We start from the raw sequence: 27907 nt of genomic DNA, 5'->3' as shown, positions 1-27907 counted from the left end.
CCATTATTATTCCATCACAGGAGCTAGAAGATGTTATGAACATGGTTCCCTCCAACGCCAGCCATCTCAACCACACACACACACACACACACACACACACACACACACACACACACCCGACTGACCAAGCCTCCTAGGTGTGCTACACTCCCGTAAGAGCTACTTTCTGGCTTCCAATTCCTTCCCATTCACTAATCTGGGAACTCTTTCCTCTACTTCAGTGGAGACATCTCTGGAAGGGCCCCAGGCCAGTAACTTATGTGGCTCAGCCTCCAGCAATTCTCAATGCCTGCTCCTACTTGGAAGTACAACTAGATTCTACTCTTGCTTCCCATCTTTTTTTAAAATATAAATTTATTTATTTTAATTGGAGGTTAATTACAATATTGAACCAATCACCAGTCCAGGTTCGATGCATGATACTGCATGCTTGGGGCTGGAGCTTCCACTCTTGCTAGCCGATGTAAACTCTGTCCATTCTGGCTTAATGTGACACGTGACAATATACACAATGATCTTCAATCTTCACAAAAGTGTAAAACTCGAGTAACATAGGACATGACAGATACCCTCTTAATACTCCATCCTAATGCGTAATGGTCTTTGTTAAAATCACCTGTTCAATGATTCCTTTCACATCTTCTTCCTCTGCTAGACGGTAAGCACCCTGAGGCCTATTTTGCTCCACACAGCACACTGTCAGAGCAATTACAACAAAGCAGCCTTCAGTAGGCATTTGCTGAATAAATGCAAGAATAAGTATCTCAAAATACTTTGAAAACTGTAAAGCACATGCTAATGTCAGATACTATTATTATTATGAGACATCATGCAAATACCAAGTGATTGGTTATGGGGCTGCCCTGCTCCACCAATTCATATATGTATTTAAAAAGCTTTCCTTTCCACCGTACAGTTTTTAGGCACATCATTTGTACATAAACGAGTATGATGTTTTTAGACATTTCCAAAGAAATTCAGCAAAGAGCCCTGATTCAAAAGTATAAAGTCCTGCATTTTAATGTAGTATCTTCAGAAAAATAGATTCTCTTTTTGATTGGGCAGGTATATGTGGGCTACTGATACTTCATTTTATTTACACACTTAACGATTCATTCATACACCGAAAACAAATGTCAGTTGCTCAGTAGTGTCCTACTCTTTGAGACTACATGGACTATAGCCCACCAGGCTCCTCTGTCCATGAGATATTCCAGGCAAGAATACTGGAGTGCATAACCATTTCCTACTCCAGGGGATCTTCCCAACCCAGGGATTGAACCTGAGTCTCCCACATTGTGGGTAGGCTCTTTACCATCTGAGCCACCAAGGAAGCCTCATACACTGAAGAACTATTTATTAAATTTCTGTTTGGTGCTAGACACTGTATCAGTCATTGAGGAGACAATGATAATTACGGCCAATGGCCCTTGTATTCAGCTCTTTGTCTAGTGTGGGGGCCCAGTCTGTGAACACAGTTACGACGATGCGGTATGAACTACACTGGAGAGGGGCAAGGAGTAGTGGGTGCACAGAGGGGAAGGGTGCTGGTTTTGGAATGGGTGAAGGATCACAAGGAGCCTTTCAGAGGATACACTGGATCCCAGTCTTGAAGGATGAACATGGGTTTCCCAGGTAAACCAGGTGAAAGAAGTATAATACAGGAAGTGAGAAGAGCATATTTTTTGATGAATAAAAGAGAACAAATAAATGGACAGCTGCAGTCACAAAGGAGATAAGCCTAAGTGATCTGCCACCTTGTATTTCAACCATGTGGCTATTTATGGATGGAGGTGGGTGCAATGAGGTGCTTTTAGCTCCTTGTGCTGCCCAAGTAGCCAAAAAGAGTACCCTGTGACCATGAAAATAGGTGGGATATCAAGGAAGGCATTTTAGGCAGATACTAGCCACTTGCCCACTTCCAGGAGGAAGAAAAGAAATAATCTTCAATGCAGTTTCAACCAATCTGAAGATGTCAAAACACTACAGAAGACTTAATCTTCAGTTGTCACATAGATGTTCCAAAGAATGCATAGAGGGATGGCCATTTTCTTCCTCTCCAGGATTCACAAATAACACTTGGGTTCAAAGCAGGGGACATTGTTAAAGACAACATTATTCTTCCAGAAAGCCAAACCAAGTGCTTTTGAAAACCTCTGACTCCATTCTGAATGTAATCTATGCATTTAAAATCATTTTCTGAGCTGGGACAATGACACAAACATCTACACAACACAAGCTGCCTCAGACATAGTTGGGCTGCCTGGTCTCGTTGAGCTGAAAAGTGCTATTTCACGGTGTTTTCATTTAAAAATTCTTCTTTTTATTTTGTAAAGAATTCTTGTTATAAATAAAAAAATTATTATTATTCAAGTGCATGCTGAAACTGAATCATACCATTCTTACATAATTTTTCATTGGATTGTTGCAACCCATAAAGAAATCCAATTAAACTTCCCTCGCAGGCACAGGCCTTCATTCAGGGGGCCTTGAAAAAGCTGGTTTGTTGTATTGTATGGCAGGTCGATGAATCAAGAAGCAGAGAGGGCCTGTCCCGTTTCTTGTCTTGTGTGACATGATGTGAGGAGAGTCTGCCAGCAACGTTTCAAAGAGCCGCATTATCAGACAACATAAAGGCCCTCCGTCCAGCCTTTCTGCTCTGTACTGAGAAATATGCACACACTGCATCCGATGAGCAGTTTTGAACACTGTATGGTTAACATACCGCTTTATGGATCTCGGGAGCATCCCCATTCTTATCCCAGACATCAGACCAAGGTTAAGCAGGCAGTGAGCCAGAGATAAGATAAGGTTTTTGAAGATACTTTAAAGGAATGTCCTGGAAACCAGACTATACAAACATGTGTTTTCATTACCTGTAAAGAAGGCAGAGGCCAATGTGTCACCAAATTATATTATTTTATGTTAATCTGTTTCTTAGTTGCTATCTGGATTGTTTACATGTTTTCTCTTATTCACTTATATATCTTGTGCAGTCTCAATTATTTCCAGACACACAGGATTTTTGTTTCTAAATGTACATTCTGCCTGAGTGGATGCAGAGACAGAGGCGCCTCCCCCACCCCCTCCTTATCTTCCCTCTAGTATAGAAAAAAGCTCTTCTAAACTTCTACCATGGAACTGAAACTTCCTTTACGATATCACCCATGTTGAAGAATTCAGTCTTCTTGCCACCTGTCACACTCGATGTGGAAAACTGAGGTCAGAGTCAAAACAAAGAGATAAACACAGCAGGACGTGAGAGAGAAAGATGCTTCTCTTTATATACCTTAGCCAACTACTACCTGGAAACGATTTTTCATTCTTTTCACCTAGTGGCTTTTTACTTTTGCTTTGGTTTTGTGTTACTTTTCATGGTCTTTCAAAAAAGTAGCAATTGCCTAATTCTTTGGAGCATCATTTATCAGTGAACATGAGAAGATTAGTTCAGGAAGCTGGAGTTTACAGGACACAGACATTCAACGCCATTCTTTCATATTCTTGCTCTCTCTCCAGACACATCTCACAATCAAATTTTCAAAATAACTCACTTATGCTTTTTCCTCATGCAAGGAATACATTTGTCTTGCTTTAACACAGTGATTTAACTAGTGACAAGACACACAGGCAGATATAATTGTTTTCTGTAATAAGAACCTCGGGAGCAAAGCAGGCTTGAGTATTGGTCTGTACTCAATAATTGGAAAGGCACACCAGGCTTTTCCAGATACAGTGTCTGCAAATTTATTTATGTGTCAGAAATGTTTCTTTAAAGTTGGAGTTCCGAAGTGAGTGCTTGTGATGAGCACCCTTCTTCCCAGAAATCAGAGGAGGAACCCGGGGGCTGCCGTAGCCCAGGGCAGTTGCAGCGCACTTGCTCCTTTGTTTCTGGTTTCTGAATGTCTTACCACAGAAAATGTCTTCTCTATTTTTAAGTGCAGTTCTTTAAGCCAGAAGCCATCCATGTGAAAAGTAGTTGGGACAGTCCCTCACAGGCAAATCTTACAAAACCCAGGTATGGGGTCTGTCTGCGTGTGCAGGCCTGTGTGGCTTCCCTTGAGAGGAACCCTAAATTGTTCTTCAGATCACCAACAAACCCTCCTCACCCATCAAGTCCTAATTGGACACAGATTCTCTCCCACACACTGACCCGGGGTCCCCCAGAAACCAATCCTGATGAACTATCAGATTTGCCCGGTCCTCAAGTGTCACAACCGCAAATCAGCCTATTGCTGAATTTGGCCCGTGCTTTGGGTTTTTATGAAACATGAGCTCCAGGAAAAGCTCTTAACTTCAAATTCAGTTACAAACATTCCCTCCAAGATGCCTGGAGCTGTGTTCTTCTCACCAGCAATTCCCAACACACGTGCACACCAACAGCACAAATGTATCACACGAACACCCCAACACAAACAGCACAAGCACATCACATGCACCCACATCACATTTACATACAGAGCACAAGTACAGCACACATGCACACCCAGCACACACAGGCACACCCAGCACACACAGGCACACCCAGCACACACACATCCCAACACACCCCACAGCACACACACAGCAGACACCCCACAGCACAGGCACATCACATGTACACACATCACACATACACACATTTACATACATAGCACAAACATAGCATACATATGTATATAAACACATAGCACACACATACACACACAGCATACACATACATAGTACAAACACATCACAACACACCCCCCAGCATACAGACACCCCACAGCAGAAGCACATCATATGTGCACACACATTTACATACATAGCACAAACAGCATACATGGGTACATGCACACACACACACACACACACACAGCACAAACAAATCACACACACAGATTCCATAAATACATCACACATACACACACAGACACCTCAAAGCACAAACATATCACGTGTACACACACACACACACAGCACAAGGATATCACATGTACACACATGTTTACATACATAGCACAAACACAGCCTACATGTGTACATACACACACACCACACACACAGATTCCACAAATACATCACACATAAACACACAGACACCTCAAAGCACAAACACATCACATGTACACACACACAGCACAAGGATGTCACATGTACACAGAGTGTACATTTACATAGACATCACATTTACATACATAGCATGAATACAGTGTACATAGATACATACACATCACACACACAGACACCCCAGAGCGCAAATGTATCACACATACACACACATATCACTCTCATATACCCACACGAGCTCCAGAGTTAAACAATTTCACTAAAAAGGATAACTTCAAAAGGAATTGGGTTTCAATGAAACTATCTTATCCTTGAGAAGAACCAAAATGGACTGTCAACTAAATTATTTCCCTCAGAAAAACAAGTCACATTCTGAGAGCTTATTAGAAGTTTAAGAATTAGATAAAGTTCAAATGTTGTTGCTCTTTGTAATGTGAGGTTTTCATTTTCATCAAATAGCATTTACAAAATGTCTACCAACTGGTAGGGGAAATGGAGCAGAACAGAGACCAAAAGAATGGCTCCTCTCTTTCCTGCACACAGAGCGGGATCTGAAAGAAATGCGGAGCTCTGGGGACCGTGGCCAGATGACTCATGAGCTGCAAGATTAACTCCACGTCTAATCAAGTCACTCATTTGTTCCAAGGAATCTATTTGCACCTCATTTTGCCATTTGTAAACCAGAGCTCCTCATCACAGTGCAAGAAAATTAAATTACCCCAAGTACCTGGAGCCACAGGGGCTAGGGAACGAGGTTAGGTAAAGACAACATCTGACCGGACTCGGCCTACTGAAAACCTGGGATGCTGGCAAGTCACATACACTGAGGCGCAGGCATTAGGCAAACAGGAAAATTAAGGAATTTTCATTATGTGAAAGCTGAGGGACCCAGAAAGACGAAAAGACAAAAGGAGGCCTGTGTACTGGGTGTTGAGATAAGTCACCAACATCCCTCCAACAGGCAGAATGGTCACTAGGAAGGAGATGGGATTTCAGAAAATCTTTGAGGAATAAAAGCAGAAGGCAGGCACACTGTAAGAAATAAAAGGGCATTTCCAGCACAGACTAGAAGGATGAAGTGGTGACGCCATTTCCTTAGAAGCAAAAGAAGGGGAAAGATAGGACTATCGAGTTCTTAAGGACTTTGAAGTCAATAATTGGAGACTTGGTCCCTCTCTAGGTCTAGAGGAAGAAGAATTTAAGGGTAGGGTTTTAAGGATGAAGTTGTGTTGAAAAGAACATGTTTCTAAGGCCTGTAAGAAGTTTGAAAGACAAAATCCTAAGAAAATAGAAAAACATCTAGGGGTAACTGGCACTGAAGCAAAACATCAAATGAAGGGTGGAGTAACGGGCTCAACCTCGTTCAGCCATTTCTAGGAAATTTTCACAAAGAACAAAAAATGCCTTAGGAACACACATACAGACACAGACACAAACACAGATACAACTCAGGAGGAAAATTCTGAAGTCCTGGTTGTAGCAAACACCTGGTGGCTTCATTTCCTTTGCTGCTGAAAATGTAGGATGACTTGAGAAACCCAGGACTTCCCTGGGATAGTGACATGCTGGATTAAAGGGTCTAGTCTGAAAAGGATTCCCAAGGCAGCTTAGAGTTCCCAGCCATTCTCCTTCACCCAAAACCAGAGAACCTTCAGTTAAGAAGGAGCAGGCATTTTGAGAGACTCACTGGGATTCACCTCCACACCAGGCTTTGCTGGGTAGCCTAGGACCAGAAGACTTGGTCCAGACTAGGAAGTGGAGCAAAGGGCACCATTAGAAGATGTCATAAGCCATTCAGAAAAAACAATTCCAAGCCAGGCTGTTTTTCCAAATGAGCCCAATATCACCCGAGAGACAGTGGGGCCTGCCAGGCAGTGACCAAACATTATAAGCAAAATTAGCCAATTAATGGACTCTCTGGTCTCGTGGCTGGACTGCTGTGCTTGCTGCAGCTGAGCAGCCTGGCCTTGGATCTGCAAGGCCGCCCCCTGCCGTCCCTGGGCAAGCGCTCCACCAGGTGAGCGACAGAAGGGTGGTGGGAAGCTGGGCAGCCAGATGGCTGAGCTGTGAGAAGCTGTGCTAAGCTTTTTCTCTGCTGCAACTTACTCTTCGCACAGGCACTCTATAACCTTCCGGAAGTGATTCCTGGTCTGTATGAAAGGTGCCAAGGGTTACCTGAATGCGTGATTGTAACATGATGTCTCTCTTTTTTTTCCCCCACATAGAAACTAGGTTTTGAGAGATTTTTCCAACCATGAACTGAAACCTCGACTAATGCTTTGGGTTGCTATGGCAACTTTTGTTGTTGTTGTTAAGAACTGAAAGTGTTTGAAGGATTTTCTTTTATTCATCTTTATAACACAACTGACAAACGACCATCCGGAAAATGAACGCTGTCCCCATCTTCCAGATGGAGACAACCTGGTGAAGAGGTGCTAAGCAACTTGTCTCTACAAGTCCAGAGAGCTAATAATGAACTCCTGATTTCAATTATAAACTGAACACTGTATTCCAACTGTGCACTTTGGGCTCCGCTAAAGAACGCTTTTAAGAGAAAAGAGGCAAAAACTCTTCACCTAAATGAAGACAAAGTAGAGCTGTTTGTTTGATGTGCCACAGACAGAATAAAAACCCCGCCTTTTGTGACATCTGTAATGTGACTGATACAGGAGCCTGAATCAATGCCACTCCCAAATAGGAAGTCATTATCATAATATCATTTGTAATATTCATCAAAATAGCCCAATTAAAGGCAAAAGTATGTGTCATGTGCTGATTTTTTTTGCCAGATATTGGACTAGGCTTCTTAGAGATTGTATTTTATCTTTAAAGGGAGGTATTATTCCCATATTTTACACATGGGGAAGTTGAGAAAGTAAAGGCTTATGAAGGTATAGTTGAAAGAATACCCTGCTTCATGCCCCATTTTCCACCTTCCACCAGATCTTGAGAGGAAAAGACCTGGTCCAAGAACCTAGTTTGGCCACGACTGCTATGCATAGAAAGCTCTGTGAAGAGAAAGGAACCTAGAGGAGTTTGTGGGTGTGGCTCATGGCATAGCAAAAAGCCACAGAGGGAGGAAAAGCTGCAGAGACTAGGAAGAGGCGACACCATCCCTCACTCCTCTCTCTCCACACGTGTGCTGTGCTAGGTTGCTTCAGTCGTGTCCAACTCTTTTCAACCCCAAGGACTGCAGCCTGCCAGGCTCCTCTGTCCATTGGATTCTCCAGGTAAGAGTGCTGGACTGGGTTGCCAAGTCCTTCTCCAGGGGATCTTCCCAACCCAGGCATCGAACACACATCTCTTACATCTCCTGCATTGGCAGGTGGGTTCTTTCCCACTAGTGCCACCTGGCAACTCCCTCTCAGCCCACCATCACCTCCAAAAACAACACCATCACTCTCTGCAAATACATCTGAGGGAGACAACCCCCGAGGAGGAGGGGACAATCGACCCAATTTTCCTAGGTGCAGCAACCATGGTTCATTTTCTCCACGGTGCTCTGTAGAGACCCCTCAGTCAGTGGGGAAAGGCATGAATCCCACCTTTGGAGACTCTGGAGCATACAGGAGCTCCGGGATTCCTAGGGATGTGCAGGGCATGAAGGCAACCCTACCACAATCCAGAAAGGGCAGGTTCCATCCACTGCGTAAATACAGAAGATACACATGTCGCTCAGTTCAGGGAGCCACTCAGTTCTAAGTCTGAACTTTGCTGAAGCTTCTTAAAGCCAGACAAACAAGGAGCCAGAAGCATCTCATCCAAGTCTCACACACTGTTTCTGGGGCAAGAGTCCTTCCCTTAAACACAGACCTCTCTCCTGACTAAATATGTCATTTCAGCCGTGCTCATTCTGCTTGTTACCACGACGGTGCTAATTCGAGCATGGCTCACTTCAAAGTTGACACCGATCCTCCTCATAAGCAATTGTTTTGCAGCCGGACCCATCAGTAGCTCCCGTCAGCCCCTTTCAAGCATGGCGCCAGCTTTTCAAAATGCTGACAAGAGTTCCCCTCTGTTGCCTAGGACAAGCCACGGTTGTCCTTTTCAGAGCATGTAATTGTCTCCTGCAGAGAGCAGACCCCCCTACCCCATAGGCCCAGCCACCTGTCTTTCCCATCGCAGCAACCGGGTGCTCAGACTTCAGCAAAGGCTTGGGAAAGTTGAAACAGTTTTAGAGGTTGAAGCCATTATACAGTTATGAACCAGAAAACAGGGCTAATTAGTGAAATCTACTGGAATCTTTACACTGCAGCCCTGGAATCCATGACCATTGGACTAGAAGGGTTTCCTTTTCTGTTTCTGGGGAGGACAAACCTGTGCCATTCCAACAGTGATTTGATTCCTTTATAAGGCAATGGTTTTCCAACTTTAATTTGTATCAGGGGAACATGTCAAAAACACAACTTTCTGGGCTCCATCCCCACGAGTCATGATTCAGTGAGTCTGAGGAGAAGCCCAGGGAACCTCGTCTTTGACAAGCTCCCCCGTGATTCAGAGGCGGGTGGCCTTGAACTACATACTGCAAAAAAAATGCTGCCGTGGAGTCTTAGGCAAACAAAAGTCTTCTCCCTCCCTTGGAACTCATCTGGGAATTTCAAAAGCTTCAGAAAATTCTTCCTTGTGTCTATTCTCATGGGTGTTAGGACTTAGAATGACAGTCCTTGAAAATATAGGCGTTTTCTAAGTCAGGGGGAGATAAGAGCCAGATGTCAGCCCCAGCCTCCCTTCCCCAGCTCCCTCCCACGTACGTCTTCTGACAGGCTCCTCCTGCAAGGCCTGGAGGACCTACAACCACTCAAGATTGTAGGAAAGAATATCCCCTGACCTCAGTCTCCTACTGGGAGGGGATGGATCTGAGTTAGTCACCATCCAGACCCAATCCCCAGGGGTAGCCCTGGGCTGGGGATGGCCACTGAGCTGCCACCACCTCGGGCTCCCACCTCCACTTTGCAGACTTGGTCTCAAATCTTGGGTTTCCGCTGTGCCCCTCCATTTCTTGTTCTCCATATTGTCTCCCTCATTCTCCCAAACTCCTCTGGATTTCCATCCTTGACTAGGACAACCCTCTTCTCTTTTTTCCTGAGCACCCGCAGGACCTAGAAGAGGTTGCACAAGTCATTAATGCTATTCACCAAGCATTTCCAGTTCCCAGCCCTCAACCTACCCAGTCAGCAGGACTGTACTTTCTCTTGTGCAGGTGCTGTGAAAACTAGCCCTGGCCAGTGACTTGTAAGCAGACTGTCTGTGGGTCACCTCTATAGTGGAGCATTTTATTATGAGCACAAGACTGCCAGAGCCCTCTGTTCTCTCAAGCAGGGAGATTGGCATCTGGGCCCTTGAATGACCACAACCAGCTAAGCCTGCTCCTGATGTGTAATATATACATAGTAGGAGCCAGGAGGGCCTCCCTGGGGGCTCAGATGGCAGAGAATCTGCCTGCAATGTGGAAGACCTGGGCTCAGTCCCTGGGCTGTGAAGAACTCCTAGAGAAAGGAAAGGCAACCCACTCCAGTATTCTTGCCTGGAGAATCACATGGACAGAGGATTCTGGTTGGCTACAGTCCATGAGATCTCAAAGACTCAGACAAGACTGAGTGACGAACACTACTACTATAAGCAAGGAACAAACCTTCCTGGTTTTAAGTCACTGAGCATGGGTATTATTTGTTCCTACAACATAATTCCAGTTTGTCCGGGCTGTGTGAGGTCTGTGAGGGCTCTCAGCTTTTGCTAATCTCTTTCCTGGGCACTTGAAGTCCTCTCTTTTTATCCCCAATTATCAGCTGGGTGTTTCCACGAATCAACAGATGGACAGATTGACCAGAATAAGAGTGCAGTCCTGCTAGCTACTGGGGTCATGATGCTATCCACTGCTCACTAACTCTGTTGACTGACTCAGCATCACCTGTACTTCTATACCCTTGGGATATTGCTGAATCTTCAGGCAGGTACCTTTTCTCCTTTCGCACAGCATGCTGGTAAGACGACTCTCCTTTCTTTTCTCCAGTCCAGCCCTACTGCTGATCAAAGCTTTCTTGGAGCCTGTTTTTGTAATGACAAGGAAAGGAGCTAACATCATGATTTCTAAAGATATCTTCATTGCTAAAAGTCTTTGCCTGGAGTTGGGAAATTATTACAAGTAGATCTAAACTCGCTGCCTCTATTTTTCATGACAACGATAATATAACTGCTGGATATAATTCACTTCCAGCAGTTGCCGTGTCTATCTTTTGTTCAGATTCTTAAGGACAGTTGGCAAGTGAACTTCCTTTGCTGCAGGCTTTGGTAGTTCACATGACTCTCTGACTTTGCAATGATGACAAATGAAATTACTGCAGGTCCTGGAGCCTTAGTCCCTGGAAACCATCAACAGGATGACAGCTCCTTCTATTTGGCTTGTAACAAGCTCTTCCAGGCAACTAATCACCAGACAGGGTCTTCCATCCAGAATGCAGAGTTTCTTAATCTCATTTTGAAGAATTAATTGTGTGATCTCAGCACTGGGATTATTCCTCATAAAGAATTCCAAAATCACAACTCAGCGTAAAAGAATAATTATAAACTCAAAGACAGGATGACATAAAAAGGAAGAACATAGAGGACATGCTTAAAAACCAAGTAAAATTTCAGATATTTGACTGTAAACAAATAATTTCTCATGTTTTATGTTATAATTGCAAGAAGTAAAATAGCTTCAGTGGCGTCAATGGGAAGGGGTTTTGCTGGAGAGACAGATTATTTTGTTTCTTTTTCTAGGACTTTCCTGCACCTGGTAGAGGGCTTTGCCCTAAGAGGGTGTTAAATTAATGCTTAATGAATTTGAAATGACCTCCTGCCTAAGTGTTTTGTGCTTAGTGTACGTTTGATTTGTGGTATGTGATGTATGTATGCATGTTTGGAACAAAAATATATAGAGAGATATAAATATATGCAAACACTAAATACAAGACATTCATTCTTTTCTTTTTTTTTCATTACTTTCTTCTGCAGATATTTATTGAATGCCTACCATGTGCTAGGTACAAGTCTAGAAATACAGAGAAAATTACCAGACTCATGATATCTATATTTGAATGAAGGAGACTGGGAATAAATAACAAAAACAGCTGTTTTATAAAGGGAAAGATGAGGTAATGGAAAATGATGGGTGGGGTATTACAGGGCAGTCAAGGGAGCCTCTCTGAATAGAAATCGGAATGAGTCAGGAGTTAAATACACAGCTATTTGCCCAGAAAAAAATATTCTAGGAAGATAAAACAAGTTCAAAGGCCCTGAGGCAGAACCTGTTTTGTGACTTAGAGAAACAAATGTGCCAACGTAGTTAGAACAGAGTGTAGGACAGAGAATGCTAGGGAGTGAAGCCACAGAAGTAGCGAGCACCAGGTCATGCAGGGCCTTTTAGGTCACGCTGAGAACTTTGAATTTCACTCTGAGAATGAAGGGAAGCTGCTGGAAGTGTTTGAGCAAGAGAATGACATGACTGGATTTAAGTTTTGAAAAATTTTCTGCTACTGTAGTGTAAAAAAGAGAATGCGGGTTACAAGGAAGGCTTAAATCTGTTTACACTGAGTCCCAGGACGATGATTAAGATTATAACCGAACTTCCATTTCAAGCCAGGACGATCACCAGAGTCCTGCACGTTTGATTTGCAAAGGAATCCATTTTGTGTGACCACCCCTTTCTCTCAGAATCTTACTGTGGGAACACTGCAATAAAATCACAGAACCAGGATACCAAACCAGGATGCCAGGGTCATTCCATAGGGATTTGAGAGCACAAGGGGGAGTTTCCGGGCTCCCAGGAGGAAAGGGGAGGATAAAAGTAGAGTTTATGTCACCCTTTTAGCCTAGCCACCCTAAATCCTCTATCTATTAATCATCATTCTCAGCTCTGAAAAATGATGACACAGAGTAACACCCAGCATTTCTAAGGGTGTGCCTTATCTGATGTTTGGCTCCTTACCAGTTTGAGCTGGCATCAAGACATTTTTCAAAGGAAGGATAAAATATGTCAGAGGTTCTCCAAGTTCAAGTTTTCTTCTCCCACCAAGAATCTCACAAGATAGCTTGCCTAACATAGGCATGCCTTTGGAGACATCTGCAAAAGACAGAAGACCTCCTGATCCTCTGTTTTTAGAGGAGATTGGAGTCGGAGGGACAGAAAGGTGAAGGGAAAAGGCAGCAGCCACAAAAGGTGGCCTTCAAAAGGTTTTCATGCTCCACCAGGAAAAAGAAGGCCTCCTCCTCAGTCTTAAGTTGCAATTGATTCTATTTCTCCAAACTCAGAATTCAGGATTGGTCTTATCTGTGCAATGATTTTCAAGAATCTTAACTTCTCTGGCCTTGGCTGTCTTGTTTGTTAGAAGAAAAGGGAATTGGACTACATGGTTTTATATGGGATGCATTCAGCTTTAAAATTCTGTTTCTCAGACTCACACTCAAAGATAATCCAGTTCAACACATCTCAAGGCCAGTGATGTACTCCTATAACATGAAGATTCCAGCATAAATTCCAGACCTACTCTAAGTGGTTTTGCTTTGATGTTGTTTGTTGTTTCGTCATAAGTCTTGTCCAACTCTTTTGTGATCCCATGGACTATGGCTGGCCAGGTTCCTCTATCCGTGGGATTTCCCAGACAACAATACTGGAGTGGGCTGCCATTTCCTTCTTCAGGGGATCTTCCTGACTCTGCATTGCCAGGCGAGTTCTCTACCACTGAGCCACCAGGGAAGCTGGTGATCTTTTTACTCTTACTTATTTCATTGCATTGTTCTATTTTCTATTTGTTCTATTTTATGCACTGTTCTGTCCTTTATCGAGCCCATCTTTGCATGAAATGTTCCCTTGGTATCTCTAATTTTCTGAAGAGATCTCTAATCTTTCCCATTCTGTTGTTTTCCTCTATTTCTTTGCATTGATCACTGAAGAAGGCTTTCTTATCTCTCCTTGCTATTCTTTGGAACTCTGCATTCAGATGCTTATGTCTTTCCTTTTCTCCTTTGCTTTTTACTTCTCTTCTTTTCACAGCTATTTGTAAGGCCTCCCCAGACAGCCATTTTGCTTTTTTGCATCTCTTTTCCATGGGGATGGTCTTGATCCCTGTCTCCTGTACAATGTCATGAACCTCTGTCCATAGTTCATCAGGCACTCTGTCTATCAGATCTAGGCCCTTAAACCTATTTCTCACTTCCACTGTATAATCATAAGGGATTTGATTTAGGTCATACCTGAATGGTCTAGCGGTTTTCCCTACTTTCTTCAATTTAAGTCTGAATTTGGCAATAAAGAGTTCATGATCTGAGCCACAGTCAGCTTCCAGTCTTGTTTTTGCTGACTGTACAGAGCTTCTCCATCTTTGGATGCAGAGAATATAATCAATCTGATTTCAGTGTTGACCATCTGGTGATGTCCATGTGTAGAATCTTCTCTTGTGTTTTTGGAAGAGGGTGTTTGCTATGACCAGTGCATTCTCTTGGCAAAACTCTATTAGCCTTTGCCCTGCTTCATTCCATATTCCAAGGCCAAATTTGCCTGTTACTCCAGGTGTTTCTTGACTTCCTACTTTTGCATTCCAGTCCCCTATAATGAAAAGGACATCTGTTTTGGGTGTTAGTTCTAAAAGGTCTTGTAGGTCTTCATAGAACCATTCAAGTTCAGCTTCTTCAGCGTTACTGGTTGGGGCATAGGCTTGGATTACCATGATACTCAATGGTTTGCCTTGGAAACGAACAGAGATCATTCTGTTGTTTTTGAGATTGCATCCAAGTACTGCATTTCAGACTCTTTTGTTGACCATGATGGCTACTCCATTTCTTCTAAGGGAATCCTGCCCACAGTAGTAGATATAATGGTCATCTGAGTTAAAGTCACCCATGCAGTCCATTTTAGTTCGCTGATTCCTAGAATGTCGACGTTCACTCTTGCCATCTCCTGTTTGACCACTTCCAATAATAGAAGATATTAAGAAGAGGTGGCAAGAATACACAGAAGAACTGTACAAAAAAGATCATCATGACCCAGATAATCACGATGGTGTGATCACTCACCTAGAGCCAGACATCCTGGAATATGAAGTCAAGTGGGACTTAGAAAGCATCACTACGAACAAAGCTAGTGGAGGTGATGGAATTCCAGTTGAGCTCTTTCAAATCCTGAAAGATGATGCTGTGAAAGTGCTACACTCAATATGCCAGCAAATTTGGAAAACTCAGCAGTGGACACAGGACTGGAAAAGGTCAGTTTTCATTCCAATCCCAGAGAAAGGCAATGCCAAAGAATGCTCAAACTACCACACAGTTGCACTCATCTCACATGCTAGTAAAGTAATGCTCAAAATTCTCCCAACCAGGCTTCAGCAATATGTGATCCATGAACTTCCAGATGTTCAAGCTGGATTTAGAAAAGGCAGAGGAACCAGAGATCAAATTGCCAACATCTGCTGGATCATCAAAAAGCAAGAGAGTTCCAGAAAAACATCTATTCTGCTTGATTGACTATGCCAAAGCCTTTGACTATGTGGATCACAATAAACTGTGGAAAATTCTGAAAGAGATGGGAATACCAGACCACCTAACCTGCCTCTTGAGAAACCTGTATGCAGGTCAGGAAGCAACAGTTAGAACTGGACATGGAACAACAGACTGGTTCCAAATAGGAAAAGGAGTGCATTAAGGTTGTATATTGTCACCCTGCTTATTTAACTTCTATGCAGAGTACATCATGAGAAACGCTGGGCTGGAAGAAGCACACCCTGGAATCAAGATTGCTGGGAGAAATATCAATAACCTCAGATATGCAGATGACACCATCCTTGTGGCTGAAAGTAAAGAGGAATTAAAAGGCCTCTTGATGAAAGTGAAAGAGGAGAGTGAAAAAGTTGGCCTAAAGCTCAACATTCAGAAAACGAAGATCATGGCATCCGGTCCCATCACTTCATGGGAAATAGAAGGGGAAACAGTGGAAACAGTGGCAGACTTTATTTTGGGGGCTCCAAAATCACTGCAGATGGTGATTGCACCCATGCAATTAAAAGACGCTTACTCCTTGGAAGGAAAGTTATGACCAACCTAGATAGCATATTGAAAAGCAGAGACATTACTTTGCCAACAAAGGTCCATCTAGTCAAGGCTATGGTTTTTCCAATGGTCATGTATGGATGTGAGAGTTGGACTGTGAAGAAAGCTGAGCACCGAAGAATTGATGCTTTTGAACTGTGGTGTTAGAGAAGACTCTTGAGAGTCCCTTGGACTGCAAAGAGATCCAACCAGGCCATCCTAAAGGAAATCAGTCCCGGGTGTTCACTGGAAGGACTGATGCTGAAGCTGAAACTCCAGTACTTTGGCCACCTCATGCAGAGTTAACTCATTGGAAAAGACCCTGATGCTGGGAGGGATTAGGGGCAGGAGCAGAAGGGGATGACAGAGGATGAGATGGCTGGATGGCATCACTGATTCGATGGACGTGAGTCTGAGTGAACTCCAGGAGTTGGTGATGGACAGGGAAGCCTGGCGTGCTGCGATTCATGGGGTCGCAAAGAGTCGGACACGACTGAGCGACTGAACTGAACTGAACTGAATGAGTAAGAGTAAGGAGAGTGGATCTTATGACCAGAAAGATCCTTCTGGAAACATCATTATTCAGATAAAATGTATCAAATAAGTTCTCTGATTAAGAAAATGGAAAGGAAACTCAGGTTTCTATACAGAAGATAAGACCAGTCAATTGTTTTACTTAGACCTAAGTAGCTATTTCCAGAGGCCCACACCCCACCATGTCTCTGCCCATAATGAGGTTCTGTCTCCTGCTGTAACTTGACCTTCTTGGCTTGGGTTGAGAAACACCTGTGGTATTAGAATCTCAGGGAGCCAGTGGCTCCTAAAACTCTGAAACCTGAGCAACAACATCTGTCTGCCTTTCTTCTCTTCCATCAACCAGTGTGGGGCACTACCAGGGAGCAGATGCTGAATAACGGCCGGTGGCTGGGGCTGAACAAGGGAGACCCAACAAAGCAGCAAGCACCGCACCGTCAGCATGCAGGGCTTCCTGTCCAAGCTGGCTGGCTTCTCTCTTCCCTTTCTCCCTCACACAGTGGAAAGGAAATTTATTAGGCAAATTCCTCCATGGCAGAGAGAGTGTGGGAGTCTCAACAGTTGCTGCGTACTTGACTTTTGGTGAGCAGCTTGTTAGGATCATGATTTGTAGTGAGTGGAGCCATTCATCTCCTGTGTATGTATGGGCTGAGGGACTTCAGCTGATAGGAATCAGGGTGGTCATTGCACTGACCCTTTTCATCCAGGTCAACCCAGAAGGTGGAAGCTGAGGGGGAAGAGACCATAGACCCTTGGGAGAAGAAGCCATGTGAGGGCGAGGCTGGCAGACAGAGACAGGGTAGATGATTTCTTTCTTGCCTTTTTCTTGGGCTCTTCATCCTTCTCTAGGGGGCCTGAAGCTGGAAAAAAGTTTTGCTTTCCAGTTCAAATCCATCATTTCTCAAGGCTCATCATGGGAATTTAAGTTTCTCCTTTTCTCTCCTTATCTTTGATTGGGAGTTAGAAGAAGGATGCCCAGGCTTCCAAGCACAGGCAGGAGAGCAATGGGGCCTTGACTCTGGGCAGGGAAGGCAGGAGGTGGATGGCCTTGTAAAGAGTCTCAGAGAGGCAATGCTCTGGGAATGAAAGTACTTTTGCAGTGGAATATAAAAGAAAAGACAAACCACAAGTGTGCAGGCAGTGCCACCCCCAATGCTGGGCATCCCCCTTAATGCTAGGCAAGTGATAGCGCTCTCAGTAGGAAAGGTCAGAAACTCCTGACCCCATGGGTAGGAGACGATTGACCTGCCTGATTCACTAGCATGTCCTACTTATCATACATACTGCCAAATATTTAAAAGGGGAATGAGCAAGAGAGTCACGGTTCATTATTTAACATGACACACCTCCCAAACATATGTAGTTTTAAACAAACACTTTGGGAGCCAAAGCAGGAAGGCAGTGCAGTACAGTGGCTGGGGGTGGGCTCTAGAATCAAACAGTCCTGAACACGAGTCCTGACTCTGTTGCCTACTGCTGCTGCTGCTGCTGCTGCTGCTGCTAAGTCGCTTCAGTCATGTCCGACTCTGTGTGACCCCATAGACGGCCTCCTACCAGGCTCCTCTGTCCCTGGGATTCTCCAGGCAAGAACACTGGAGTGGGTTGCCATGTCCTTCTCCAATGCATGAAAGTGAAAGTGAAGCTGCTCAGTCATGTCTGACTCTTAGCGACCCCATGGACTGCAGGCCACCAGGCTCCTCCATCCATGGGATTTTCCAGGCAAGAGTACTGGAGTGGGGTGCCATTGCCTTCTCCGCTGTTGCCTACTAGATGTGTTACTTTTGGTGACTTGTTAACTTCCTTTAATCTCCTTTAGGCCTATAACTGAGGATTAAGGAAAATAGGATTTATGCTTAACCTAGTTACAAGATTTAAAATAATTCTAGCACCTATCCAGGCACAGAGAATTAAAGAAATAAAGTATGTGTGATGGTTTATTTTATGTGGCAACTTGGTTAGGCCACAATGCCGAGAGACTTGGTCAAGCACTAGGACCGAGCAGATTTTGAGCCAAGCAGATTAAATCAATAGATTTTGAGTCAAGCAGATTACCCTCCAAAATGTGAGTGGGCCTGATCCAATCAGTTGAAGGTCTTACAGGAAAAGACTGAGGATCCCCAGGAAAGGAAGGAACTGTGCCTCCAGACTGCCTTTGAGCTCAAGAGTGTGATATTAACTCTTCCTTGGGACTCCAGCCTGCCAACGTGCCTGATAGACTCTACAATTGTATGAGCCAATTCCTTAAAATAAATCTTTCTCCCTCCCCATCTCTAGATGGATGGATGGACGGACAGATGGATATAGACAGATGGATGAAAGGATGGACGGATAGATCTCCTATTTGTTCTGTTTCTCCAGAGAACCCCGACTAACACAACATCTACAAAGCACTGAGTGTAGTTCCTGGCACAGTCTGTGCTCAAGAAGAGTCTTCTCTTATGATCATTAATTCCCTAAGTGATAAAGCTTTCCATACCTGGACAGAACTCCAGGTGCCTGTAGGAGGTTATTAGGAGTTGGGGATTAGGGAAAGCAGATCTGCTTGTCAGCCCTGAAGCATACGATTTAGTCGCACCCACTCTGGGAGAGGTGTCACCAGGACATCTGCTGTTCGTGGGGCAGAGGCTGGGCTCCTCAGCCCCGGCATACCTGGCCCCTGCTCCCCTGCCCTCCTCACAGCTCCTCAGCCCTCACCAGTGAGATGATTTGTGGTTCAGGCTCCTTGGTAGCTGCACCTGCAAGTGCCAGGCCCGCAGCCCAGTCTGCAGGCTTCTCATGGTCTTTCTCCTTTTGGATGCTGTTCCCTAACTGACCTAGACTCCCTGTGAGTCTTTTTGGTAAGCTGTGCTTTTCCTCTAGAGTCTCACTGACTCTTTTATCATCACTAAATCATCTGAATCATCAACTCGGTCCAGAGCCACTGACAAAGGATGGAGAAACCCCCAGCTCACCCTTCTCCCTCTTCCTCTCCGGGGTGGTGTTTACAGGAGGAGAGGAGGAGAGAGGAGAATGCTGCAGCACTAAAAAGCCTGTTGTTCTCTGTCCCCAAGCCCAGAAGAGCCACATTCTTCTGCCACCTGACGTTCCTCAGTGACCCTGCCTGCTTTGGGCTCTCCTTGCTTTCTGAGAGGAGCCTTGCCCTGTAACTTCCCGCCAGCCTGGGCCTTCTTCCTCTCACATCCCCATCCCTCTTCCCTCGCTCTCTGTTACAACTCCAAAGACAGACCTGTTTGCCAGCCTGAAGGCACTGTGTTAGGCTCCCTCAGTGCCTCTTTTCCATGAACAGGAAGATAAGGTTCAAGCTTCAGATACTTGATAATCAAGCTGAAGCCTCAAGAGTCTATGGTTTTCAGTGACTATGGTTCTTGCACCGAAGGCCAATAGTGTGATGGCTGTGGCTCACTCAAAGGCCACTTACAGAGAATCATAACTTGATGGCCCCTAGGCCATCCTCCTTTGGCAGAGGCAGCAGCTAATGCCTGGAAAAGGCAGGCGTTCTACTTAAAGCCATACAGTTAACTGGGAACCAAGTCGGGGCTCAAGTATGGGACTCCTGATTCAGTTCAGTGCTTGCTCGAGACTGCCTGGAAGAGGCCGTTGAGAGGGTATTCACCTCGGTAATGACCCTGGATACTGTATCTGAGGGTTGTTGATAGGTTGACCCAAATTATGCTCATTGAGAAAGTAGAAATCAAGGTAGCATGTGGAATTTGTGCACAGAGAGAAAGGAGAGGGACAGGTAGATGAGTCCAGCAGAGGTCTCCCATCTCATCTGTTCACTGAGTCACTCATGGATTCACTCACACAGTCACTCTTTTATTCCACTAAAGATTTGTGGGGTGCCCTGGCTAGCTCCCACCAAACAATGCCACAGGTTCTATGTTGGAGAATTCCTAGCCACACTCTAGACAGAGGAGGTTTGAGCTCTGGGCATGTAATGGCCTTTGCACACACACACACACACACACACACACACACACACACACACACAGAGCTTTAGCCAAACTGAAGACCACACCATGAAAGAGAGAATGTTGGTACTGAATGGTGAGAGACGTCTCCTTCTTCCCTCAGATCTTGGGGTCACAGACTTCTCTCTCTTCCGCTGCTTCTTAGAGGACCACTAAACCTGGAAGCGCAGTGGCTGCAGTGGTCATGGTTTCTGAGGTCCTAGATGGACTCTCCGGGTGGACCCCAGCCCTCCTTGCTGCCTCCCTTCTCAGATCCTCTCCTCAGGGCCCAACTGTATGACCTTGGCCCCCTCGCTCACTGGCCATCTCCCCAGCGCCCACAGCTGTTGGAGCTTGGCCTGCTGAGCCTCCCTGGGCCGACTGGGTCTCACCACCCAGTACAGGTGGGAAGGACGTGGAGATGCCATCAGTTCCGTGGGAAGGCCTCTCCTGGGAGGCAACACTCTGAGGCCCAAGTCAACCCCACCCTGACTGAGTTGAATTTTCAACAGGTCCATGAGGAGAGCTGGAAAGGGCATTTGGCCAACAGACCACTACTCGTCACAGCTCAGCTGCTCAGAGACCAGCAGGGGTTCTTTAAAGAGTCCCAGAGGAGAGTACACAGGATCAAGGGAAGGAGAAACCAGGAGGTATCTGCTCTTCAAGGAGAGGCCGAGGACTCATGGACCCTGAGGATTGAGTGGTCAGCCCCTGTGCAGCCCATCAAGACAGAGAAAAAAAACAGATAACCAAAAAAAAAAAAAAAAATTGGGCTTCTCCAGTGGCTCAGAGGTAAAGAATCTGCCTACAGTGCAGGAGCTTCAGGAGACGTGGGTTCAATCCCTGGGTCAGGAAGATCCCCTGGAGAAGGAAACCCACTCCAATATTCTTGCCTGGAGAATCCCATGGACAAAGGAGCATGGTGGGCTATAGTCCATGGGGTCACTAAGGGTTGGACATGACTGAGGGGAATTAGCACGCATGCATGAGAAAAAATATGAGGAGGCTGCAGGTTTTCCTATAATGAGCCTAGACTTCGGAGTTAGACTGCCTCTAACATTGCCTAGCTGTTACCTTGGGCAAGTTACTTAACTTTTCTGAGCCAAACCTCTAACATGAAGCTAATGGTACTTTTCCTGCTAAGATGGCATAAAGATTAGAAAAAACACACAAAGCACCCAGACAATACCTAGCAGCACCTTGATAATGACAAGAGCCAAAGTCTGGGGAGCATTCACTATGTTCTCAGGAGCTGGAAGCTCTTAGGTTATTCTTCTTGGTCAGGGAAGCAAATGGGTGTTACAGGTACAAACGCAGATGGGTCTCTAACTTTGTGGCTCAGCTTTGAACCTTCCCCAGGAGACTTAAAGCCCCAGCATCATCTCATGGTGGCAGGTGATCCAGAAGAGGGGATGGAGATGTGCGTCAAAGGCCCAACTGTCTCAGAGCACCCCCAGGACCCTGGGGAGGACTCTGTGGCATCCAGAGATCAAGCCCAGCCATGCTTTGCTTCTGCAATCACAAGGTGGAATGGCCAGCAGCCACGGGAGGGTTCTTCTTTTTCCGAAGTATGTTTGCTGTATAAACACAGTCATAAAAGGAGAGCCAAGTGTCAGTGATGGAGGGGGAGGCAGCGATCCTGGTGATGGCTGGCTGTGTCCAGCCAGCCCTGGTCAGCACGGGGGAGGAAAGGCCCTGCAGCCCATCAGGCTGTCAGGCCATACAGACCCTACTTTCTTCAACCTCCACTCTGCTGGAGCAATTCAGAGGTACTTGGGGGAGGCGGAGGCAACTGGGAGGAGGAAGAGGGGGCAGCCAGGGAGTCACGCTAAACTGCTCCCAGGCTCCAAGGCCTTGCTAGACTCTGAAAAACAATTCGGTTTCCACTTGTCAATTGATCCATAAAATGCATCGCTCGGGTACTTAAGGATGGTCCCCCTGGGGCTGCATGTGTGTGATGCCGATTCAAAAGGAGAATTACTGACCATGGAGATGGCTCCACCAGCAGCAGCCTGAAGCAGCAGCAGGGTGCTCAGAGCCCCACTGGCCGTGTCTTCTTGGGGAGCGGCAAGTGAAAGACCGGAACAATGATTTTAAGCAACTCAAGCCTCTGCCCCTCAAAACAGGAACCACAACTTGGAAGGACTTACATAAATCAGGAAGAAGTAGGCATAGGAGCTTGAATGATCAAAACAGCTGTCTCTACTCTCAGCAGTATATCAAGAATTCCAGAATTCTGTCTCTTACACCCCCTGGCTCTGCCTGCTCACTGCCCCCTACTCCCACCCCGCATTGCTATAACTTGTGGACTTCAAGCTTTCTTCCCCCAAATCTCCAAATTACCGACAGTGCTAGCTACCTCACATTCGATCTCTAGCCCCTTCAAGCTCCACTTGCTTGGAGAATTGTGGTTCTTCAAGGAGAGTGAGGAGTCAGGGGAGGGGGCAAGGCTTCCAGAGACGGCATGCTAGGTTCTGAGTCTAATTCAGATATACCGTACTCTGTCTGCTCAGATGGAAAACTTACGACGCGCAGCTGCGTTTCAACAAGCCCAGGGATGAAGCCATCCCGGGCCCCCGCATATTTTCCTTGGCCTCAGCACAGGCCGTTGACATCACTGCAGGCTTGGCCATTCATCCACTGCCATTTGGAGCTTGTGGCTGCGCGAGGCTGTGTTCCAGGGTCTGGGGAGGGTCTAATTGCAAACTGGGTGGTAGCAGGGATGGAGGTGGTCCCACTGAGTTTGTGAAAACAAACAGAAAGGCACTGAATCTTGCCTTTCCTCCCCTGGAACGGTGAGTGAAACGAACCCCAGCCCTCTCTACCCAGCACACACAGGCCCACGCCAAGGCCAGCCCAGAGACCCAGAAGCCTTGGTTCTGCCTGTGCTATTTTGGGAAGTGACGATGAATGTTCACCACAGGTAAGAAAATCAAGTGTTCCAGTAGCAAATTCTATCACATCCTTCTAGACGTCACTGAGGCCGCTCTGGGCCCATCTGCATTCTCCTGCAAATCCTGGGGAGCAGGAAAACCCTGTTAATGGTTCCCAGAGGTCTCAGAAAAGAAAATGGCAAGAGTAGGAAACTTGAGCATTAGGAGACAGGGAATGTGCATAGGTGCACGCACTGTAGGACCCATAATTATCTTTAGAAGACAGCTCTTCTATATGGGGGATGCTGTAAAGGACAGCCTTTTGCTGAGCTTCCCAACTGCTGAAAAGCTCTCAGTTCTGCTGGCCTAGAGACCACTGGGGTAGCAGTCAAGATAGGAAGACTGTGAGGCAGGTTCGAGAGTTCAGGCAGAGAGCCCGTGACTTTTCCAAGTGTTGTTTCCAGGGTTCAGAAGGTGAGATGTCATGGGTACCAAGGGCACAGCTCTGGGTTTTGTCACTGAGATAAAGTATGGTTTAGTGACAGGCCTACAGCCTCCAGAGGCTGTGAACAGAATGTGACTCCTGGTCGAGGCCATACTTTATTCTCTTTGTTCCTCGGGACCTACTTTTCTGCACAGACTCACGAATAGGATCACTTCTTTCTCAAACATCATTTGACACAAAGTATTTGAGGAGGGCGCTCAGCCCTCAGGATGCTCATCTAACTCAGAGCTGAAGGGGACCAGGGATGCTCCTGGAAATGTTTAACGGTCAGCTGGGGAATGGTCCTCAGTTGTAGTATCTGCTGATTTCTGAGATGTAAATACCCCCATCGAGGTCAACTTCAAGCTGCCAACTTTGGGGAGATGATTCATTGACCTCCTGTATTTCTGCATATTTTGTTAGCAAAGGTACTTACAGTTTTTGTTCTGGATTATCTTATTAAAGATATAGGTATTCTCTCTCTTTCTGTCCCAATGCTGGAAACACAGGACTTCATGTCCCTAGAACAGGAGAGGAAGGCGATAGAGAGAATCCTGATTTCTGAATCCATTCTCATAGAGGAGCCACCCAGGCGTGCCATCTGTCAAAACCATCCACGTTAGACTCTTCATGAATGAGAAATAAACCTTTCTCGTGGTAGGACACTGATATTTCAGGTTGTTGGTTATGGTTCCCAGCACTACTTATTCTAATACAAGTGATCACTATTATTACCTCCACCTATTGATGAGAAAACTGAGGATTTGGAGTAATAGGCTAGGGCTCACTACTTGTAAACAGTGCATCCAGGACACAAACCTAGGCCTCTCTGCCTCCAGAGTTTGTTTTTTTTTCTGCTTTTTCGTCTCTTCCCGGCAAAGGCCCACGTGAGGCAAAGGTTCTGAGGTCCACAGACTTGCTCAGAGTGGGAGCACAGGTCTGCCTGGCAGGAAAAGCCAGATTTCTTTGGTGATCAGTCCTGCCTCCAGGGGAGTCTGGAAGGAAGGCTGACCATCTGCAGCTTCCAGGAAGATTGATTCCTCATGTCCAGGCCTCTGCTGTTCAGGGCAAAGCAAGGACCCTCTGAAGAACTCCTCAGCTGACGAACATCGCGTGTTCAGGACAGCTGGCAGAGGGCCACTCCCACCCCAAAGACCACTGATAGACCCCTGGCACCATGAGATCGCAAACATTGCAACAATTCACTGGGAACTCATTACATGAAATTGCTGGACATCCCCAGTCAGTGTGGATGGGAGCCCCCTGGCGCATCACAGCCAGGATGACTGGGACCCTGGTTTACCTTCCTGGTTAGGCACAGTTTCAGCACTTATTGAGCACCTGGTGTGTCCAACTACAATGACTACTTCTGAGGCTCTGCTTCAGAGACTGACAAAGGATTCATTGTTCCAATTCCTGGAGGTGTCTAAGAGAAAAATCTGACAATGGTACTAAAATAAGGCCACATTTGGTTTGATATTTCATGAATCATCTCTGATGAAAAGGATCCAAATACATAAATTCTGTCATGGAAAATACTTGACATGGAGATGCTGCTGGGTGATAGGAAGGAGTCAGAAGAGGTGAAGAGCCTCGTTTGTTTCACCTACTTTTATGTCCCAGGGCCCACACAGAGTCAATGCTCAGAAAATACCTATGCAATGTTTGACTTAACAAACAAGAGTTTTTTTGAGCTGACTTGGTAGTCCTTTCATCTCTTCTGCACCCTCAAGAGATATGGGAGGCTCATCTAGGTGATAACTCAGGGCAGCATGGGGGCATTTCTGCCACAGTCTTTCCTAGGATTTTTGAGGAACACGTGAGCTGCTGAGTATGGGTCCAAGTAGCTGTTCCCCCTCTGAAACCCTGCCCTGTGGTGCTACCATCACAGCTTCCAGGTTCTCGGTCTCTGACGCAAACTGAAGGACAGAGCCCGAGGTGTGGATGAATGAGTGTAAATGACTAGCTACAAGGCTGAGGGCCTGTCTGCTGAGCTCTGGGAAATGCAAACTTCACAGACTATTTCTTTCTCTGGGTCTTGCCCAGCTCCTCCCAAGCCTTGGCATTCAACAGTCCAAGAGTAGTAATAGTAACTAATAATAGAAATCATTTCCAATCAAAACACAAGGCCTGATCTTACTAAAGAGTCATAGGGATTAAAATATCCTCTGCATGAAAGAAACTGTTTCACAATTCGACCTTTGGCCAACACAGCTACTAGATCACAGGCCGGCTCCCTGGACTGGCCACTGCATACGTGCAGAGGAAAATTCCAGTCTGCGTATAACTCACAGGGCCCTGGCTCCTAAGGCGACTAGTCATCTTACTCCTACTGCCCTTCCCTCCTCCACACGCCAGCACTTTCATTCCCAAAACTTGCACGTGAGCCTGTTTCTCCACTACTCAAAAGCCTGGGGTGGCACCCTATTGTTTAGGTAATAGAATCCAACTCCTTTGGCATTAGATGCCCAAAATGTATACCAGTCTTACAGGCTACTGTGAGTGAAAAGTGAAAGTGTTAGTTGCTCAGCCATGTTCAACTTTTCTGCAACCCCATGGACTGTAGCCCACCAGGCTCCTTTGTTCATGGGATTCTCCAGGCAAGAACAGTGGAGTGGGTTTCCATTTCCTTCTCCAGGGAATCATCCCAACCCAGGGATCAAATCCAGGTCTCCTGCCCTGCAGACAGATTCTTTACCATCTGAGCAATCAGGGAAGCCCAGCTGTTTACCAGTCTTAGAATACTACTTATCATTCTATATTAAGTACTAATACTACTGTATTCTACCCCTATCCCTCCATCTAGAACCTCATGCTTTAATCAAAATTATCATTCATTTTGCCTGAACACTTTGGTTTTTTTTGCTTAGTTAACATTAAAGTAAAATTTATATACAATGAAATGCATAGGTCTTCAGGGTACCAACTGATGACTTTGGATAAATGTAGACAACCATGCCATATCTCAGAACGTTCCCTCATGTCCCCTTCTAGCCAATTCTCTCTCCCAGAGGCAACTACTATCCTAATTTCTGTCACCACAAATTAGTCTGTCTGCTTTGAACTTTACACAGAGGAATCACACAGCATGTACTCTTCTGTGTCCTGCTCCTTGTGCCCAACGTTATGTTTTCAATATTTACACATGTTGTTGAGTAACCCGGTAATTCATTCTTTCAGTTCAGTTCAGTTCAGTGGCTCAGTCGTGTCCAACTCTTTGTGACCCCATGAATCGCAGCACGCCAGGCCTCCCTGTCCATCACCAACTCCCGGAGTTCACTCAGACTCACGTCCATCGACTCCATGATGCCATCCAGCCATCTCATCCTGAGTTGTCCCCTTCTCCTCCAGCCCCCAATCCCTCCTAGCATCAGAGTCTTTTCCAATGAGTCAACTCTTCTCACGAAGTGGCCAAAGTACTGAAGTTTCAGCTTTAGCATCATTCCTTCCAAAGAAATCCCAGGGTTGATCTCCTTCAGAATGGACTGGTTGGATCTCCTTGCAGTCCAAGGGACCCTCAAGAGTCTTCTCCAACACCACAGTTCAAAAGCATCAATTCTTTGGCGCTCAGCCTTCTTCACAGTCCAACTCTCACATCCATACATGACCACAGGAAAAACCATAGCCTTGACTAGACGTATTGTCAAAGAGTATTTCATATATGAATATACAGTGCTTTTATCCAATCACCTGCAGGCAGATACTTGGACTGTTTGTAGTGTTTGGCTATTACAAATAAAGTTGCTATAAATACTCTAGCACAAGTCTTTTTGTGGACATATGTTTTCATTTCTCCTAGGTAAATCCCTAGGAGTAGAATTGCTGGATGATAGGACTGGTGCATCTTTAAGCTGGTAGGAAAATATCACACTGTTTTCCAAAACATATAATATTTTAAACTCAATAATATTTTTCTTTCTCATTCACATACTGTCCAGGGTAATTCCAGGGCATCAGGGTGTTAGGGGGAGGTTGTTCCC

At 45.5% G+C, this 27907-nt stretch overlaps 1 long non-coding RNA gene across 3 annotated transcripts in view; it reads right to left on the bottom strand.

Moving 5' to 3' along the window:
* The window catches only part of LOC121818650 (uncharacterized), a 145973-nt gene that overhangs the window by 77480 nt on the left and 40586 nt on the right, over positions 1-27907 (bottom strand). The window contains exons 9-10 of one of the 3 annotated variants that reach the window (XR_006058674.2): positions 24364-24448; positions 21757-22147 (exon numbers count right to left, since the gene is read on the bottom strand). The exons of 1 other annotated variant lie outside the window; for it this stretch is intronic. This is a non-coding gene — a long non-coding RNA (uncharacterized LOC121818650). Of the gene's footprint in view, positions 1-21756; positions 24449-27907 lie in introns of those variants that run through there. One more of the 3 variants, XR_009599250.1, reaches the window with a different exon arrangement.

Source organism: Ovis aries, chromosome 2 (genome assembly GCF_016772045.2).
Source record: "Ovis aries strain OAR_USU_Benz2616 breed Rambouillet chromosome 2, ARS-UI_Ramb_v3.0, whole genome shotgun sequence".
Classification (NCBI taxonomy): Eukaryota; Metazoa; Chordata; class Mammalia; order Artiodactyla; family Bovidae; genus Ovis; species Ovis aries.
This window is presented reverse-complemented; position numbering and strand designations above follow the sequence as displayed.